We start from the raw sequence: 21,946 nt of genomic DNA on the forward strand, positions 1-21,946 counted from the left end.
AGTGTGTTCCTGATGACAGCTTGATTTTGGACTTCTGGTTTCCAGAAGCGTGAGAGAAAAAATTTCTGTTGTTTTAAGTACCCCGGTTGGTGGTACTTCATTATGGCAGCCACAGGAAACTAAAACAGCTACTTTTGGTTGGGGAGAGGGAAACAGTGGATTTATTGAACCAGAGTACATGTAAATTTTCAAGTAGATGTGTCAGGAATGGCAATGCAAATATAGAATTCTGCTTGGAGAGAGGGTTCAGAGCTTGATATACTTTTGGCAATTCTTTGGTGGTTCACCAAAGTACCGTCGTCATTTTGAAGAGGAAATGGGTAAAAAGAGAATTAAGGAAAAGGACTTTTGGTTTCGAAAAAGCAGAAAAGTAATGGCCATTGACATGTGAGAACATCAGGGTTGAACAGTTTATAAAAGCTAATGAAGACCGTTTCAAGGAGGAAGTGGCCAACAGCATGGCATGACTGAAGGTGATCTGAGGAAATGGACTGAAGAAAAAGCATGATTTGGGCTAGAAATGCTAATAATTCTTTGCATTTACACAATGATTTACAATTTGTAAGGCATTTTCATATTTTTTATCTTATTTGTTTACTACAACACCTTAAGGGACAACATCATCCTTATTTTACAGCTGAGCTCACTCTGGAACAGGGAGGTTAAATCCTTGCTTGAAGTGACACAGCTTCTAAATAACAAGATCAAGATGTGAACCTAGATTTTCAGAGTTCAAAGTTATGCTCTTTCCAAGGAATAATGGAATATCTTTTTAAATTCCTTTTAATAAGCCTTTACTCTCACTAGGTCGAGGCTAATGATTACTAAGAAATGACAATCAACCTTGCTTAATGTTTTAATTAGCATGCTGTACATTCAAAGATTTCCTCAGTGTGATTATAAGTTTTGTGTTTATAATTTTCAATTTTAAGATGTCAATAATTTTCATAATTTAATTACATAAGAATTATAAGGATAGTCCTATAATGACTAAAGTTAATAGAATTTTAATATGTTAAGATAGAAATGGGCTCCAATTGTTATAAGATTTCCTATGTATTCAGCATCCTGAACACAGATTCACTCATTGGTCAAATGATCAAAGAAGACACAGTAAACTAAATTTTGGAAGCTTTCTAATGCAAATGTCTTGTGTGTGTGAAAATGTAAGTGCTTGTTTTGGGAGTGGGAGGGAATGGATGGTGGAAATGTAGCATGTGATCCGGGGGTTTTTCCACATGTCTTGGGTTACAGTGCTCATAATCATTTCCCCACTAGCCTAATTACATGTAATTTTCTCTAGATTCCAGAAAATTCCTTCCAAGATGAAAGAGTTTGGGAGGATCCTTCAAGAACTTCATAGAAGCAATGGGACTGTCTATGAAAACTCTGCTTACTTGAGAATCTCCAGAGTCACATCCTGCAGAGGAGAGGGGTGAGGGACTGGATGTCCTCAATAGAAAGTATTCAGATTTCGTTACCCTTGACTTTTGGTGGAAACATAGATGTCTGTATTCCATATGTCCCATCTTTTGTGTTAGGTGACCATGTACGTGAAGGGCCTTTCAAGCAGTGAAATATTTTTCAATATAGAATAATTAAACAACCTGCCATCTGTACAGTCTGGCCCTATATTTTACTTTACTTGTAATTGCTTCAATGCATTTTGAGCTTTTGAGAATCCCTGTTCCCATCATTTTATTGTTTTCCCTATTATTTTCATTCTGTTTTCACATTTACTGTATGTATCTGTACTTTTTAACTGAAATCTCTGTATATATCTACTGTCTCTCTCAGTTCTTGTTTGTCATTCTGTATTTGTCTTCTCTATCTTTCATTTTGTTTCTGCCCTTTTCCCTTTCCTTTTCCACACTTGGGCTCTTTATCCATGTATCTAGTGATAAATACAGAAATCCCAAAGTGAAGCAGCAGTACAGGGTGGTATAACATTTCACTTAGGAAGTGTGGACCTTCCCTTCCGCTTATCTCAGATAGACGACAAGCAGTGAGGAAGAGGATCTGAGAGTTTGGAATAATTCAGAGCCTAGAAATAGCTTGTTCAATACTTTACTGAGGTGGTGGCAATTTAGATATTTCAGAAGAAAGGCTATCTTCACTGTGTCTACTCTACAGAGAGAATGGTGCCCTGGAACCGGGTGGAGAAGCATTCCTGTTCTTTCCTTTACATTAGATATTAAAATCATAACACCGGCCTGGAATATTTTCTTATTTTTATCTTTTTTATAACCCTATGTTTTGGTGTTTCTCTTTAAACAGTATAAACTTGAAGATTTTTCCCCCATTGGTCTTTGTTTTTTAAATGTGGGGTTGGGAGAGGCACTGCTTAGTTCATTTAGAGCTCTTTTAACTATTGAGATGTGATTCAATCATAACATTATTTTAGTTTGTTCCTTTTTAACGTAGGCATTTGCTTGTCTGATTTCTGAGGCTTTATATATTTGAGAAGTTTTTATCATGCGTCTCTATTTAAATGGCCATTTTACTGGATAAAACATCTGGGTTGAAGTTTTTCCCCTTAATTTAAAAGAAATAATCCTCCATTGTCCTTTCTCATTCAGTGTTGCTTTGAAAGTATTTGATAGTGCATCTAAGTAGATCAACAAATAAATGCAAATCATATGTGTAGAACCACAGCTATATGTCACCTTCCCACAGGTAAAGTTTCAATGGAATGAGCAATTCACAGTCAAAAATCATATCAACACACAAGGAAATAAGATATCATGAGTAAGCACAAGGGATAAACAAAGGAGCAGAATCAGATTCATAAAGACTTTGGATTTTTGAATTTTTAGACATGGAATATGCAATAAATATGACTAATATCTTTCAATACTTAGAATTCTCAAAATATAAGCAAGAGATAAAGGACAAAAGGAACAAAAAAACAGAGTCTGGTCCTAAACAAGAAGCTGAATCTCTCTTCCAAGATAAATCCCAGAAAATTTAGAGAAGATAAATAGAGAAACTGTAAGAAATCCTGAGGTATTGGTGTCTACATGTATGATGGTAGTAGGGGCTGAAGAAGAGGACTTCCCAGCACAATTATAGTCGTTAAAACTGGAAAGAAAGTGTGAGGATTCTGATCTAGCTTCTCCACTGCTTTGTCTTGAGGGACACAGTGTTTACCCTACAACTTCAGCAAGACATAATTTTCCTCCAAGTGTCCTCAGCAATAAAATTCAGAATAACCTAATGTTGTAACGGTGATGAGTTAATCACTTATAAATGCAGTATGAAGCTTAAAAGATAAAAGAAGTAAATATAACTATAAATACAATATTTTGTTAATAGTTACAAAAAATAAAAAGATGTATAATGTAACATCAACACATAAAACATGTGCGAGAGGGAACAAAAATGTTGAACTTTAGAATGCATTTGAACTTAAATTCTTATCAATTGAAACCTCACTGTTATAAAAAATATATTTTATGCGAGCCTCCTGGTAACTGCAAAGCAAACACCTATATTAGATATTCAAAAATAAAGAGAAAGGAATCAAAGCATATCAATTCAGAAAAATCAACAAATCACAAAAGAGGAAATCAGACAAGAAGGTAGAAAAAAATTACAAAACAGCCAGAAATTAATGAACAAAATGTTAATAAGTCCATACCAGTCATAAATTACTTTAAATGTAAACAGATTAAGTGCTCTAATCCAAAGACATAGAGTGGCTGAATGGATAAAACAAAAAGACCCAACTATATGTTGCTGGAAGAGACTTACTTCACCTTTATGAATGTACAGAACTGAAAACACAGGAACTAAAAACATAGTCCACGCAATGGATAAGAAGGCTGGGGTAGCTATTCTTAAGTCAGACAAAATAGACTTGAAGACAAAGATTGTAATAAGAGACTAAAAAGTCATTGTATGAAGACAAGGAGTCAATCCACCAACAGGCTATTACTTTTAAGAATGTTGATACAATCAACATCAGAGCACTTAAATATGTGAAGAAAATTTTATCAGACCAAAAGGGAAAAACGGACAGCACTGCAATGATACTTCATTAGCAGGGGAATTCAGTTCTCCATTTTCATCAAAGGATAGATGTTTAAACAGAAAATCAATAAAGAAACATTGCAGTTAAATGACTAGTTAGATCAAATGGTCTTAAGATATATTTACAGAACATTCCATCCAAAACGGCAGAATACACTTTGCTCCAAGTATGCACAGAACGTTCTCCAGGACAGCTCCATGTGAGGCCACAAAACAAGTCTTAATAAATGTAAGAAGATTGAAATCCTATCATGCGTCACTTCTGATCACAATGATATTAATGGTATGAAACTAGAAATCAATTACAGAAAGAAAACTTGAGAATTCACAAACATGTGGAGAGTGTGCTCTTGAACAACACAAGGGTCAAAGAAGAAATAAAGAGAGAATTCAAAGATACCTTGAGACAATTGAAAATGGAAGTACAATGTACCAAAATGTATAGGAGGTAGCAAAAACAGTTCTAAGAGGAAAGTTCATAGCAATAAATGCCTATATGAATACACTAGAAAGATCTCAAATAAATAACCTAACTTCTTTACACCTCAAAGACATAGAAAAAGAAAAAGACATGAATCCAAAACTCAGGAGAAGGAAGGAAATAACCAAGATCAAAATGGAAATAAATGAAATAAAGACTAAAAAGACAATAGAAAAGATCAATGTAATTAGGTATTGGATTTTTGGGAAGATAAACAAAATAGAGAAATATTTAGATAGTCTCACCAAGAAAAAGAGAGGACTCAAACAAATAAGATAATAAACAAAAGAGGTGACATTAAAACTGATACCACAAAAACACAAAGGATCATAAGAGACTACTTAAATAGTTATATAGCAACAAATTGGACAACCTAGAAGAAATGGATAAATTCCTAGAAACATACAACCTACCAAGATAGAATCAGGAAGAAATGGGAAACTGAATAGACTGATTACTAGTAAGAAGATTGAATCAGTAATCAAAAACCTCCCAACAAACAAAAGTCCAGGAGCAGATGGCTTCACTGGTGAATTCTACCGAACATTTGAAGAGTGAAGCTTTCCAAACTTTTTCAAAAAACAGAAGAGGAAGTAATACTTCCAACCTCATTTTATGAGGCCAGCATTATCCTGATACTAAACCCAGACGGGAATGTTATAAGAAAAGAAAATTATGTGCCAATACCCCTGATGAAAATAGATGCAAAAATCCTCAATAAAATATTAGCCAACCAAATTCAACAAATGCTAGAAAAACAATTTGTAACAGTGTGTGGTGATAGATGTTAACTAGATTTACTGCGGTGATCACTCTGCAGTATGTACATGTATCGAATCGGTATGCTGTACACTGGAAACCAATACAACTTGACATGTCATTTTATCTCAATTAAAATCAAAAAGGGTTCCAGTCTTAAAGACTGAGAGATTGGTTGATTCTTTTGTTAAAAATGGAGAGGCTAAAGATGACAACCTGCTGTTATGGTTTGAATTGTGTCTCCAAAAAATATATGTCATAACCCCTGGTACTTAAGAATATTATCTTATTTGAAAATAGATTCTTTGCATATGTAATCAAGTTAAGATAATGCCATACTTGATTACGTGGGCTCTAATCTGATATGGATGGTGTCCTTCTAGGAAGGGAAAACAGAGACAAGACACAGACAGGGAGAACACCATATGATGATGGAGGCGAAGATTGGAACAAAGATAAATGTACAAGCCAAGGAATGAGAAGGATTGTTGGCAACAACAGAGGCTAAAAGAAAGGCATAGAACACATTTTCCTTTAGAACCTTCAGAGAGTGTGTTCCTGATGACAGCTTGATTTTGGACTTCTGGTTTCCAGAAGCGTGAGAGAAAAAATTTCTGTTGTTTTAAGTACCCCGGTTGGTGGTACTTCATTATGGCAGCCACAGGAAACTAAAACAGCTACTTTTGGTTGGGGAGAGGGAAACAGTGGATTTATTGAACCAGAGTACATGTAAATTTTCAAGTAGATGTGTCAGGAATGGCAATGCAAATATAGAATTCTGCTTGGAGAGAGGGTTCAGAGCTTGATATACTTTTGGCAATTCTTTGGTGGTTCACCAAAGTACCGTCGTCATTTTGAAGAGGAAATGGGTAAAAAGAGAATTAAGGAAAAGGACTTTTGGTTTCGAAAAAGCAGAAAAGTAATGGCCATTGACATGTGAGAACATCAGGGTTGAACAGTTTATAAAAGCTAATGAAGACCGTTTCAAGGAGGAAGTGGCCAACAGCATGGCATGACTGAAGGTGATCTGAGGAAATGGACTGAAGAAAAAGCATGATTTGGGCTAGAAATGCTAATAATTCTTTGCATTTACACAATGATTTACAATTTGTAAGGCATTTTCATATTTTTTATCTTATTTGTTTACTACAACACCTTAAGGGACAACATCATCCTTATTTTACAGCTGAGCTCACTCTGGAACAGGGAGGTTAAATCCTTGCTTGAAGTGACACAGCTTCTAAATAACAAGATCAAGATGTGAACCTAGATTTTCAGAGTTCAAAGTTATGCTCTTTCCAAGGAATAAAGGAATATCTTTTTAAATTCCTTTTAATAAGCCTTTACTCTCACTAGGTCGAGGCTAATGATTACTAAGAAATGACAATCAACCTTGCTTAATGTTTTAATTAGCATGCTGTACATTCAAAGATTTCCTCAGTGTGATTATAAGTTTTGTGTTTATAATTTTCAATTTTAAGATGTCAATAATTTTCATAATTTAATTACATAAGAATTATAAGGATAGTCCTATAATGACTAAAGTTAATAGAATTTTAATATGTTAAGATAGAAATGGGCTCCAATTGTTATAAGATTTCCTATGTATTCAGCATCCTGAACACAGATTCACTCATTGGTCAAATGATCAAAGAAGACACAGTAAACTAAATTTTGGAAGCTTTCTAATGCAAATGTCTCGTGTGTGTGAAAATGTAAGTGCTTGTTTTGGGAGTGGGAGGGAATGGATGGTGGAAATGTAGCATGTGATCCGGGGGTTTTTCCACATGTCTTGGGTTACAGTGCTCATAATCATTTCCCCACTAGCCTAATTACATGTAATTTTCTCTAGATTCCAGAAAATTCCTTCCAAGATGAAAGAGTTTGGGAGGATCCTTCAAGAACTTCATAGAAGCAATGGGACTGTCTATGAAAACTCTGCTTACTTGAGAATCTCCAGAGTCACATCCTGCAGAGGAGAGGGGTGAGGGACTGGATGTCCTCAATAGAAAGTATTCAGATTTCGTTACCCTTGACTTTTGGTGGAAACATAGATGTCTGTATTCCATATGTCCCATCTTTTGTGTTAGGTGACCATGTACGTGAAGGGCCTTTCAAGCAGTGAAATATTTTTCAATATAGAATAATTAAACAACCTGCCATCTGTACAGTCTGACCCTATAGTTTACTTTACTTGTAATTGCTTCAATGCATTTTGAGCTTTTGAGAATCCCTGTTCCCATCATTTTATTGTTTTCCCTATTATTTTCATTCTGTTTTCACATTTACTGTATGTATCTGTACTTTTTAACTGAAATCTCTGTATATATCTACTGTCTCTCTCAGTTCTTGTTTGTCATTCTGTATTTGTCTACTCTATCTTTCATTTTGTTTCTGCCCTTTTCCCTTTCCTTTTCCACACTTGGGCTCTTTATCCATTTATCTAGTGATAAATACAGAAATCCCAAAGTGAAGCAGCCGTACAGGGTGGTATAACATTTCACTTAGGAAGTGTGGACCTTCCCTTCCGCTTATCTCAGATAGACGACAAGCAGTGAGGAAGAGAATCTGAGAGTTTGGAATAATTCAGAGCCTAGAAATAGCTTGTTCAATACTTTACTGAGGTGGTGGCAATTTAGATATTTCAGAAGAAAGGCTATCTTCACTGTGTCTACTCTACAGAGAGAATGGTGCCCTGGAACCGGGTGGAGAAGCATTCCTGTTCTTTCCTTTACATTAGATATTAAAATCATAACACCGGCCTGGAATATTTTCTTATTTTTATCTTTTTTATAACCCTATGTTTTGGTGTTTCTCTTTAAACAGTATAAAGTTGAAGATTTTTCCCCCATTAGTCTTTGTTTTTTAAATGTGGGGTTGGGAGAGGCACTGCTTAGTTCATTTAGAGCTCTTTTAACTATTGAGATGTGATTCAATCATAACATTATTTTAGTTTGTTCCTTTTTAACGTAGGCATTTGCTTGTCTGATTTCTGAGGCTTTATATATTTGAGAAGTTTTTATCATGCGTCTCTATTTAAATGGCCATTTTACTGGATAAAACATCTGGGTTGAAGTTTTTCCCCTTAATTTAAAAGAAATAATCCTCCATTGTCCTTTCTCATTCAGTGTTGCTTTGAAAGTATTTGATAGTGCATCTAAGTAGATCAACAAATAAATGCAAATCATATGTGTAGAACCACAGCTATATGTCACCTTCCCACAGGTAAAGTTTCAATGGAATGAGCAATTCACAGTCAAAAATCATATCAACACACAAGGAAATAAGATATCATGAGTAAGCACAAGGGATAAACAAAGGAGCAGAATCAGATTCATAAAGACTTTGGATTTTTGAATTTTTAGACATGGAATATGCAATAAATATGACCAATATCTTTCAATACTTAGAATTCTCAAAATATAAGCAAGAGATAAAGGACAAAAGGAACAAGAAAACAGAGTCTGGTCCTAAACAAGAAGCTGAATTATGATGAACACTGACTCTCTCTTCCAAGATAAATCCCAGAAAATTTAGAGAAGATAAATAGAGAAACTGTAAGAAATCCTGAGGTATTGGTGTCTACATGTATGATGGTAGTAGGGGCTGAAGAAGAGGACTTCCCAGCACAATTATAGTCGTTAAAACTGGAAAGAAAGTGTGAGGATTCTGATCTAGCCTCTCCACTGCTTCGTCTTGAGGGACACAGTGTTTACCCTACAACTTCAGCAAGACATAATTTTCCTCCAAGTGTCCTCAGCAATAAAATTCAGAATAACCTAATGTTGTAACGGTGATGAGTTAATCACTTATAAATGCAGTATGAAGCTTAAAAGATAAAAGAAGTAAATATAACTATAAATACAATAATTTGTTAATAGTTACAAAAAATAAAAAGATGTATAATGTAACATCAACACATAAAACATGTGCGAGAGGGAACAAAAATGTTGAACTTTAGAATGCATTTGAACTTAAATTCTTATCAATTGAAAACTCACTGTTATAAGAAATATATTTTATGCGAGCCTCCTGGTAACTGCAAAGCAAACACCTATATTAGATATTCAAAAATAAAGAGAAAGGAATCAAAGCATATCAATTCAGAAAAATCAACAAATCACAAAAGAGGAAATCAGACAAGAAGGTAGAAAAAAATTACAAAACAGCCAGAAATTAATGAACAAAATGTTAATAAGTCCATACCAGTCATAAATTACTTTAAATGTAGACAGATTAAGTGCTCTAATCCAAAGACATAGAGTGGCTGAATGGATAAAACAAAAAGACCCAACTATATGTTGCTGGAAGAGACTTACTTCACCTTTATGAATGTACAGAACTGAAAACACAGGAACTAAAAACATAGTCCACGCAATGGATAAGAAGGCTGGGGTAGCTATTCTTAAGTCAGACAAAATAGACTTGAAGACAAAGATTGTAATAAGAGACTAAAGAGTCATTGTATGAAGACAAGGAGTCAATCCACCAACAGGCTATTACTTTTAAGAATGTTGATACAATCAACATCAGAGCACTTAAATATGTGAAGAAAATTTTATCAGACCAAAAGGGAAAAACGGACAGCAATGCAATGATACTTCATTAGCAGGGGAATTCAGTTCTCCATTTTCATCAAAGGATAGATGTTTAAACAGAAAATCAATAAAGAAACATTGCAGTTAAATGACTAGTTAGATCAAATGGTCTTAAGATATATTTACAGAACATTCCATCCAAAACAGCAGAATACACTTTGCTCCAAGTATGCACAGAACGTTCTCCAGGACAGCTCACATGTGAGGCCACAAAACAAGTCTTAATAAATGTAAGAAGATTGAAATCCTATCATGCGTCACTTCTGATCACAATGATATTAATGGTATGAAACTAGAAATCAATTACAGAAAGAAAACTTGAGAATTCACAAACATGTGGAGAGTGTGCTCTTGAACAACACAAGGGTCAAAGAAGAAATAAAGAGAGAATTCAAAGATACCTTGAGACAATTGAAAATGGAAGTACAATGTACCAAAATGTATAGGAGGTAGCAAAATCAGTTCTAAGAGGAAAGTTCATAGCAATAAATGCCTATATTAATACACTAGAAAGATCTCAAATAAATAACCTAACTTCTTTACACCTCAAAGACATAGAAAAAGAAAAAGACATGAATCCAAAACTCAGGAGAAGGAAGGAAATAACCAAGATCAAAATGGAAATAAATGAAATAAAGACTAAAAAGACAATAGAAAAGATCAATGTAATTAGGTATTGGATTTTTGGGAAGATAAACAAAATAGAGAAATATTTAGATAGTCTCACCAAGAAAAAGAGAGGACTCAAACAAATAAGATAATAAACAAAAGAGGTGACATTAAAACTGATACCACAAAAACACAAAGGATCATAAGAGACTACTTAAATAGTTATATAGCAACAAATTGGACAACCTAGAAGAAATGGATAAATTCCTAGAAACATACAACCTACCAAGATAGAATCAGGAAGAAATGGGAAACTGAATAGACTGATTACTAGTAAGAAGATTGAATCAGTAATCAAAAACCTCCCAACAAACAAAAGTCCAGGAGCAGATGGCTTCACTGGTGAATTCTACCGAACATTTGAAGAGTGAAGCTTTCCAAACTTTTTCAAAAAACAGAAGAGGAAGTAATACTTCCAACCTCATTTTATGAGGCCAGCATTATCCTGATACTAAACCCAGACGGGAATGTTATAAGAAAAGAAAATTATGTGCCAATACCCCTGATGAAAATAGATGCAAAAATCCTCAATAAAATATTAGCCAACCAAATTCAACAAATGCTAGAAAAACAATTTGTAACAGTGTGTGGTGATAGATGTTAACTAGATTTACTGCGGTGATCACTCTGCAGTATGTACATGTATCGAATCGGTATGCTGTACACTGGAAACCAATACAACTTGACATGTCATTTTATCTCAATTAAAATCAAAAAGGGTTCCAGTCTTAAAGACTGAGAGATTGGTTGATTCTTTTGTTAAAAATGGAGAGGCTAAAGATGACAACCTGCTGTTATGGTTTGAATTGTGTCTCCAAAAAATATATGTCATAACCCCTGGTACTTAAGAATATTATCTTATTTGAAAATAGATTCTTTGCATATGTAATCAAGTTAAGATAATGCCATACTTGATTACGTGGGCTCTAATCTGATATGGATGGTGTCCTTCTAGGAAGGGAAAACAGAGACAAGACACAGACAGGGAGAACACCATATGATGATGGAGGCGAAGATTGGAACAAAGATAAATGTACAAGCCAAGGAATGAGAAGGATTGTTGGCAACAACAGAGGCTAAAAGAAAGGCATAGAACACATTTTCCTTTAGAACCTTCAGAGAGTGTGTTCCTGATGACAGCTTGATTTTGGACTTCTGGTTTCCAGAAGCGTGAGAGAAAAAATTTCTGTTGTTTTAAGTACCCCGGTTGGTGGTACTTCATTATGGCAGCCACAGGAAACTAAAACAGCTACTTTTGGTTGGGGAGAGGGAAACAGTGGATTTATTGAACCAGAGTACATGTAAATTTTCAAGTAGATGTGTCAGGAATGGCAATGCAAATATAGAATTCTGCTTGGAGAGAGGGTTCAGAGCTTGATATACTTTTGGCAATTCTTTGGTGGTTCACCAAAGTACCGTCGTCATTTTGAAGAGGAAATGGGTAAAAAGAGAATTAAGGAAAAGGACTTTTGGTTTCGAAAAAGCAGAAAAGTAATGGCCATTGACATGTGAGAACATCAGGGTTGAACAGTTTATAAAAGCTAATGAAGACCGTTTCAAGGAGGAAGTGGCCAACAGCATGGCATGACTGAAGGTGATCTGAGGAAATGGACTGAAGAAAAAGCATGATTTTGGCTAGAAATGCTAATAATTCTTTGCATTTACACAATGATTTACAATTTGTAAGGCATTTTCATATTTTTTATCTTATTTGTTTACTACAACACCTTAAGGGACAACATCATCCTTATTTTACAGCTGAGCTCACTCTGGAACAGGGAGGTTAAATCCTTGCTTGAAGTGACACAGCTTCTAAATAACAAGATCAAGATGTGAACCTAGATTTTCAGAGTTCAAAGTTATGCTCTTTCCAAGGAATAATGGAATATCTTTTTAAATTCCTTTTAATAAGCCTTTACTCTCACTAGGTAGAGGCTAATGATTACTAAGAAATGACAATCAACCTTGCTTAATGCTTTAATTAGCATGCTGTACATTCAAAGATTTCCTCAGTGTGATTATAAGTTTTGTGTTTATAATTTTCAATTTTAAGGTGTCAATAATTTTCATAATTTAATTACATAAGAATTATAAGGATAGTCCTATAATGACTAAAGTTAATAGAATTTTAATATGTTAAGATAGAAATGGGCTCCAATTGTTATAAGATTTCCTATGTATTCAGCATCCTGAACACAGATTCACTCATTGGTCAAATGATCAAAGAAGACACAGTAAACTAAATTTTGGAAGCTTTCTAATGCAAATGTCTTGTGTGTGTGAAAATGTAAGTGCTTGTTTTGGGAGTGGGAGGGAATGGATGGTGGAAATGTAGCATGTGATCCGGGGGTTTTTCCACATGTCTTGGGTTACAGTGCTCATAATCATTTCCCCACTAGCCTAATTACATGTAATTTTCTCTAGATTCCAGAAAATTCCTTCCAAGATGAAAGAGTTTGGGAGGATCCTTCAAGAACTTCATAGAAGCAATGGGACTGTCTATGAAAACTCTGCTTACTTGAGAATCTCCAGAGTCACATCCTGCAGAGGAGAGGGGTGAGGGACTGGATGTCCTCAATAGAAAGTATTCAGATTTCGTTACCCTTGACTTTTGGTGGAAACATAGATGTCTGTATTCCATATGTCCCATCTTTTGTGTTAGGTGACCATGTACGTGAAGGGCCTTTCAAGCAGTGAAATATTTTTCAATATAGAATAATTAAACAACCTGCCAGCTGTACAGTCTGGCCCTATATTTTACTTTACTTGTAATTGCTTCAATGCATTTTGAGCTTTTGAGAATCCCTGTTCCCATCATTTTATTGTTTTCCGTATTATTTTCATTCTGTTTTCACATTTACTGTATGTATCTGTACTTTTTAACTGAAATCTCTGTATATATCTACTGTCTCTCTCAGTTCTTGTTTGTCATTCTGTATTTGTCTTCTCTATCTTTCATTTTGTTTCTGCCCTTTTCCCTTTCCTTTTCCACACTTGGGCTCTTTATCCATTTATCTAGTGATAAATACAGAAATCCCAAAGTGAAGCAGCAGTACAGGGTGGTATAACATTTCACTTAGGAAGTGTGGACCTTCCCTTCCGCTTATCTCAGATAGACGACAAGCAGTGAGGAAGAGAATCTGAGAGTTTGGAATAATTCAGAGCCTAGAAATAGCTTGTTCAATACTTTACTGAGGTGGTGGCAATTTAGATATTTCAGAAGAAAGGCTATCTTCACTGTGTCTACTCTACAGAGAGAATGGTGCCCTGGAACCGGGTGGAGAAGCATTCCTGTTCTTTCCTTTACATTAGATATTAAAATCATAACACCGGCCTGGAATATTTTCTTATTTTTATCTTTTTTATAACCCTATGTTTTGGTGTTTCTCTTTAAACAGTATAAACTTGAAGATTTTTCCCCCATTGGTCTTTGTTTTTTAAATGTGGGGTTGGGAGAGGCACTGCTTAGTTCATTTAGAGCTCTTTTAACTCTTGAGATGTGATTCAATCATAACATTATTTTAGTTTGTTCCTTTTTAACGTAGGCATTTGCTTGTCTGATTTCTGAGGCTTTATATATTTGAGAAGTTTTTATCATGCTTCTCTATTTAAATGGCCATTTTACTGGATAAAACATCTGGGTTGAAGTTTTTCCCCTTAATTTAAAAGAAATAATCCTCCATTGTCCTTTCTCATTCAGTGTTGCTTTGAAAGTATTTGATAGTGCATCTAAGTAGATCAACAAATAAATGCAAATCATATGTGTAGAACCACAGCTATATGTCACCTTCCCACAGGTAAAGTTTCAATGGAATGAGCAATTCACAGTCAAAAATCATATCAACACACAAGGAAATAAGATATCATGAGTAAGCACAAGGGATAAACAAAGGAGCAGAATCAGATTCATAAAGACTTTGGATTTTTGAATTTTTAGACATGGAATATGCAATAAATATGACCAATATCTTTCAATACTTAGAATTCTCAAAATATAAGCAAGAGATAAAGGACAAAAGGAACAAGAAAACAGAGTCTGGTCCTAAACAAGAAGCTGAATCTCTCTTCCAAGATAAATCCCAGAAAATTTAGAGAAGATAAATAGAGAAACTGTAAGAAATCCTGAGGTATTGGTGTATACATGTATGATGGTAGTAGGGGCTGAAGAAGAGGACTTCCCAGCACAATTATAGTCGTTAAAACTGGAAAGAAAGTGTGAGGATTCTGATCTAGCTTCTCCACTGCTTCGTCTTGAGGGACACAGTGTTTACCCTACAACTTCAGCAAGACATAATTTTCCTCCAAGTGTCCTCAGCAATAAAATTCAGAATAACCTAATGTTGTAACAGTGATGAGTTAATCACTTATAAATGCAGTATGAAGCTTAAAAGATAAAAGAAGTAAATATAACTATAAATACAATAATTTGTTAATAGTTACAAAAAATAAAAAGATGTATAATGTAACATCAACACATAAAACATGTGCGAGAGGGAACAAAAATGTTGAACTTTAGAATGCATTTGAACTTAAATTCTTATCAATTGAAAACTCACTGTTATAAGAAATATATTTTATGCGAGCCTCCTGGTAACTGCAAAGCAAACACCTATATTAGATATTCAAAAATAAAGAGAAAGGAATCAAAGCATATCAATTCAGAAAAATCAACAAATCACAAAAGAGGAAATCAGACAAGAAGGTAGAAAAAAATTACAAAACAGCCAGAAATTAATGAACAAAATGTTAATAAGTCCATACCAGTCATAAATTACTTTAAATGTAAACAGATTAAGTGCTCTAATCCAAAGACATAGAGTGGCTGAATGGATAAAACAAAAAGACCCAACTATATGTTGCTGGAAGAGACTTACTTCACCTTTATGAATGTACAGAACTGAAAACACAGGAACTAAAAACATAGTCCACGCAATGGATAAGAAGGCTGGGGTAGCTATTCTTAAGTCAGACAAAATAGACTTGAAGACAAAGATTGTAATAAGAGACTAAAAAGTCATTGTATGAAGACAAGGAGTCAATCCACCAACAGGCTATTACTTTTAAGAATGTTGATACAATCAACATCAGAGCACTTAAATATGTGAAGAAAATTTTATCAGACCAAAAGGGAAAAACGGACAGCAATGCAATGATACTTCATTAGCAGGGGAATTCAGTTCTCCATTTTCATCAAAGGATAGATGTTTAAACAGAAAATCAATAAAGAAACATTGCAGTTAAATGACTAGTTAGATCAAATGGTCTTAAGATATATTTACAGAACATTCCATCCAAAACAGCAGAATACACTTTGCTCCAAGTATGCACAGAACGTTCTCCAGGACAGCTCACATGTGAGGCCACAAAACAAGTCTTAATAAATGTAAGAAGATTGAAATCCTATCATGCGTCACTTCTGATCACAATGATATTAATGGTATGAAACTAGAAATCAATTACAGAAAGAAAACTTGAGAATTCACAAACATGTGGAGAGTGTGCTCTTGAACAACACAAGGGTCAAAGAAGAAATAAAGAGAGAATTCAAAGATACCTTGAGACAATGGAAAATGGAAGTACAATGTACCAAAATGTATAGGAGGTAGCAAAAACAGTTCTAAGAGGAAAGTTCATAGCAATAAATGCCTATATGTATACACTAGAAAGATCTCAAATAAATAACCTAACTTCTTTACACCTCAAAGACATAGAAAAAGAAAAAGACATGAATCCAAAACTCAGGAGAAGGAAGGAAATAACCAAGATCAAAATGGAAATAAATGAAATAAAGACTAAAAAGACAATAGAAAAGATCAATGTAATTAGGTATTGGATTTTTGGGAAGATAAACAAAATAGAGAAATATTTAGATAGTCTCACCAAGAAAAAGAGAGGACTCAAACAAATAAGATAATAAACAAAAGAGGTGACATTAAAACTGATACCACAAAAACACAAAGGATCATAAGAGACTACTTAAATAGTTATATAGCAACAAATTGGACAACCTAGAAGAAATGGATAAATTCCTAGAAACATACAACCTACCAAGATAGAATCAGGAAGAAATGGGAAACTGAATAGACTGATTACTAGTAAGAAGATTGAATCAGTAATCAAAAACCTCCCAACAAACAAAAGTCCAGGAGCAGATGGCTTCACTGGTGCATTCTACCGAACATTTGAAGAGTGAAGCTTTCCAAACTTTTTCAAAAAACAGAAGAGGAAGTAATACTTCCAACCTCATTTTATGAGGCCAGCATTATCCTGATACTAAACCCAGACGGGAATGTTATAAGAAAAGAAAATTATGTGCCAATACCCCTGATGAAAATAGATGCAAAAATCCTCAATAAAATATTAGCCAACCAAATTCAACAAATGCTAGAAAAACAATTTGTAACAGTGTGTGGTGATAGATGTTAACTAGATTTACTGCGGTGATCACTCTGCAGTATGTACATGTATTGAATCGGTATGCTGTACACTGGAAACCAATACAACTTGACATGTCATTTTATCTCAATTAAAATCAAAAAGGGTTCCAGTCTTAAAGACTGAGAGATTGGTTGATTCTTTTGTTAAAAATGGAGAGGCTAAAGATGACAACCTGCTGTTATGGTTTGAATTGTGTCTCCAAAAAATATATGCCATAACCCCTGGTACTTAAGAATATTATCTTATTTGAAAATAGATTCTTTGCATATGTAATCAAGTTAAGATAATGCCATACTTGATTACGTGGGCTCTAATCTGATATGGATGGTGTCCTTCTAGGAAGGGAAAACAGAGACAAGACACAGACAGGGAGAACACCATATGATGATGGAGGCGAAGATTGGAACAAAGATAAATGTACAAGCCAAGGAATGAGAAGGATTGTTGGCAACAACAGAGGCTAAAAGAAAGGCATAGAACACATTTTCCTTTAGAACCTTCAGAGAGTGTGTTCCTGATGACAGCTTGATTTTGGACTTCTGGTTTCCAGAAGCGTGAGAGAAAAAATTTCTGTTGTTTTAAGTACCCCGGTTGGTGGTACTTCATTATGGCAGCCACAGGAAACTAAAACAGCTACTTTTGGTTGGGGAGAGGGAAACAGTGGATTTATTGAACCAGAGTACATGTAAATTTTCAAGTAGATGTGTCAGGAATGGCAATGGAAATATAGAATTCTGCTTGGAGAGAGGGTTCAGAGCTTGATATACTTTTGGCAATTCTTTGGTGGTTCACCAAAGTACCGTCGTCATTTTGAAGAGGAAATGGGTAAAAAGAGAATTAAGGAAAAGGACTTTTGGTTTCGAAAAAGCAGAAAAGTAATGGCCATTGACATGTGAGAACATCAGGGTTGAACAGTTTATAAAAGCTAATGAAGACCGTTTCAAGGAGGAAGTGGCCAACAGCATGGCATGACTGAAGGTGATCTGAGGAAATGGACTGAAGAAAAAGCATGATTTTGGCTAGAAATGCTAATAATTCTTTGCATTTACACAATGATTTACAATTTGTAAGGCATTTTCATATTTTTTATCTTATTTGTTTACTACAACACCTTAAGGGACAATATCATCCTTATTTTACAGCTGAGCTCACTCTGGAACAGGGAGGTTAAATCCTTGCTTGAAGTGACACAGCTTCTAAATAACAAGATCAAGATGTGAACCTAGATTTTCAGAGTTCAAAGTTATGCTCTTTCCAAGGAATAATGGAATATCTTTTTAAATTCCTTTTAATAAGCCTTTACTCTCACTAGGTCGAGGCTAATGATTACTAAGAAATGACAATCAACCTTGCTTAATGCTTTAATTAGCATGCTGTACTTTCAAAGATTTCCTCAGTGTGATTATAAGTTTTGTGTTTATAATTTTCAATTTTAAGATGTCAATAATTTTCATAATTTAATTACATAAGAATTATAAGGATAGTCCTATAATGACTAAAGTTAATAGAATTTTAATGTGTTAAGATAGAAATGGGCTCCAATTGTTATAAGATTTCCTATGTATTCAGCATCCTGAACACAGATTCACTCATTGGTCAAATGATCAAAGAAGACACAGTAAACTAAATTTTGGAAGCTTTCTAATGCAAATGTCTCGTGTGTGTGAAAATGTAAGTGCTTGTTTTGGGAGTGGGAGGGAATGGATGGTGGAAATGTAGCATGTGATCCGGGCGTTTTTCCACATGTCTTGGGTTACAGTGCTCATAATCATTTCCCCACTAGCCTAATTACATGTAATTTTCTCTAGATTCCAGAAAATTCCATCCAAGATGAAATAGTTTGGGAGGATCCTTCAAGAACTTCATAGAAGCAATGGGACTGTCTATGAAAACTCTGCTTACCTGAGAATCTCCAGAGTCACATCCTGCAGAGGAGAGGGGTGAGGGACTGGATGTGCTCAATAGAAAGTATTCAGATTTCGTTACCCTTGACTTTTGGTGGAAACATAGATGTCTGTATTCCATATGTCCCATCTTTTGTGTTAGGTGACCATGTACGTGAAGGGCCTTTCAAGCAGTGAAATATTTTTTCAATATAGAATAATTAAACAACCTGCCATCTGTACAGTCTGGCCCTATAGTTTACTTTACTTGTAATTGCTTCAATGCATTTTGAGCTTTTGAGAATCCCTGTTCCCATCATTTTATTGTTTTCCCTATTATTTTCATTCTGTTTTCACATTTACTGTATGTATCTGTACTTTTTAACTGAAATCTCTGTATATATCTACTGTCTCTCTCAGTTCTTGTTTGTCATTCTGTATTTGTCTTCTCTATCTTTCATTTTGTTTCTGCCCTTTTCCCTTTCCTTTTCCACACTTGGGCTCTTTATCCATTTATCTAGTGATAAATACAGAAATCCCAAAGTGAAGCAGCCGTACAGGGTGGTATAACATTTCACTTAGGAAGTGTGGACCTTCCCTTCCGCTTATCTCAGATAGACGACAAGCAGTGAGGAAGAGCATCTGAGAGTTTGGAATAATTCAGAGCCTAGAAATAGCTTGTTCAATACTTTACTGAGGTGGTGGCAATTTAGATATTTCAGAAGAAAGGCTATCTTCACTGTGTCTACTCTACAGAGAGAATGGTGCCCTGGAACCGGGTGGAGAAGCATTCCTGTTCCTTCCTTTACATTAGATATTAAAATCATAACACCAGCCTGGAATATTTTCTTATTTTTATCTTTTTTATAACCCTATGTTTTGGTGTTTCTCTTTAAACAGTATAAACTTGAAGATTTTTCCCCCATTAGTCTTTGTTTTTTAAATGTGGGGTTGGGAGAGGCACTGCTTAGTTCATTTAGAGCTCTTTTAACTCTTGAGATGTGATTCAATCATAACATTATTTTAGTTTGTTCCTTTTTAACGTAGGCATTTGCTTGTCTGATTTCTGAGGCTTTATATATTTGAGAAGTTTTTATCATGCTTCTCTATTTAAATGGCCATTTTACTGGATAAAACATCTGGGTTGAAGTTTTTCCCCTTAATTTAAAAGAAATAATCCTCCATTGTCCTTTCTCATTCAGTGTTGCTTTGAAAGTATTTGATAGTGCATCTAAGTAGATCAACAAATAAATGCAAATCATATGCGTAGAACCACAGCTATATGTCACCTTCCCACAGGTAAAGTTTCAATGGAATGAGCAATTCACAGTCAAAAATCATATCAACACACAAGGAAATAAGATATCATGAGTAAGCACAAGGGATAAACAAAGGAGCAGAATCAGATTCATAAAGACTTTGGATTTTTGAATTTTTAGACATGGAATATGCAATAAATATGACCAATATCTTTCAATACTTAGAATTCTCAAAATATAAGCAAGAGATAAAGGACAAAAGGAACAAGAAAACAGAGTCTGGTCCTAAACAAGAAGCTGAATCTCTCTTCCAAGATAAATCCCAGAAAATTTAGAGAAGATAAATAGAGAAACTGTAAGAAATCCTGAGGTATTGGTGTATACATGTATGATGGTAGTAGGGGCTGAAGAAGAGGACTTCCCAGCACAATTATAGTCGTTAAAACTGGAAAGAAAGTGTGAGGATTCTGATCTAGCTTCTCCACTGCTTCGTCTTGAGGGACACAGTGTTTACCCTACAACTTCAGCAAGACATAATTTTCCTCCAAGTGTCCTCAGCAATAAAATTCAGAATAACCTAATGTTGTAACGGTGATGAGTTAATCACTTATAAATGCAGTATGAAGCTTAAAAGATAAAAGAAGTAAATATAACTATAAATACAATAATTTGTTAATAGTTACAAAAAATAAAAAGATGTATAATGTAACATCAACACATAAAACATGTGCGAGAGGGAACAAAAATGTTGAACTTTAGAATGCATTTGAACTTAAATTCTTATCAATTGAAAACTCACTGTTATAAAAAATATATTTTATGCGAGCCTCCTGGTAACTGCAAAGCAAACACCTATATTAGATATTCAAAAATAAAGAGAAAGGAATCAAAGCATATCAATTCAGAAAAATCAACAAATCACAAAAGAGGAAATCAGACAAGAAGGTAGAAAAAAATTACAAAACAGCCAGAAATTAATGAAGAAAATGTTAATAAGTCCATACCAGTCATAAATTACTTTAAATGTAGACAGATTAAGTGCTCTAATCCAAAGACATAGAGTGGCTGAATGGATAAAACAAAAAGACCCAACTATATGTTGCTGGAAGAGACTTACTTCACCTTTATGAATGTACAGAACTGAAAACACAGGAACTAAAAACATAGTCCACGCAATGGATAAGAAGGCTGGGGTAGCTATTCTTAAGTCAGACAAAATAGACTTGAAGACAAAGATTGTAATAAGAGACTAAAAAGTCATTGTATGAAGACAAGGAGTCAATCCACCAACAGGCTATTACTTTTAAGAATGTTGATACAATCAACATCAGAGCACTTAAATATGTGAAGAAAATTTTATCAGACCAAAAGGGAAAAACGGACAGCAATGCAATGATACTTCATTAGCAGGGGAATTCAGTTCTCCATTTTCATCAAAGGATAGATGTTTAAACAGAAAATCAATAAAGAAACATTGCAGTTAAATGACTAGTTAGATCAAATGGTCTTAAGATATATTTACAGAACATTCCATCCAAAACAGCAGAATACACTTTGCTCCAAGTATGCACAGAACGTTCTCCAGGACAGCTCACATGTGAGGCCACAAAACAAGTCTTAATAAATGTAAGAAGATTGAAATCCTATCACGCGTCACTTCTGATCACAATGATATTAATGGTATGAAACTAGAAATCAATTACAGAAAGAAAACTTGAGAATTCACAAACATGTGGAGAGTGTGCTCTTGAACAACACAAGGGTCAAAGAAGAAATAAAGAGAGAATTCAAAGATACCTTGAGACAATTGAAAATGGAAGTACAATG

This window comes from Equus asinus, chromosome 8, assembly GCF_041296235.1.
Source record: "Equus asinus isolate D_3611 breed Donkey chromosome 8, EquAss-T2T_v2, whole genome shotgun sequence".
Classification (NCBI taxonomy): domain Eukaryota; kingdom Metazoa; phylum Chordata; class Mammalia; order Perissodactyla; family Equidae; genus Equus; species Equus asinus.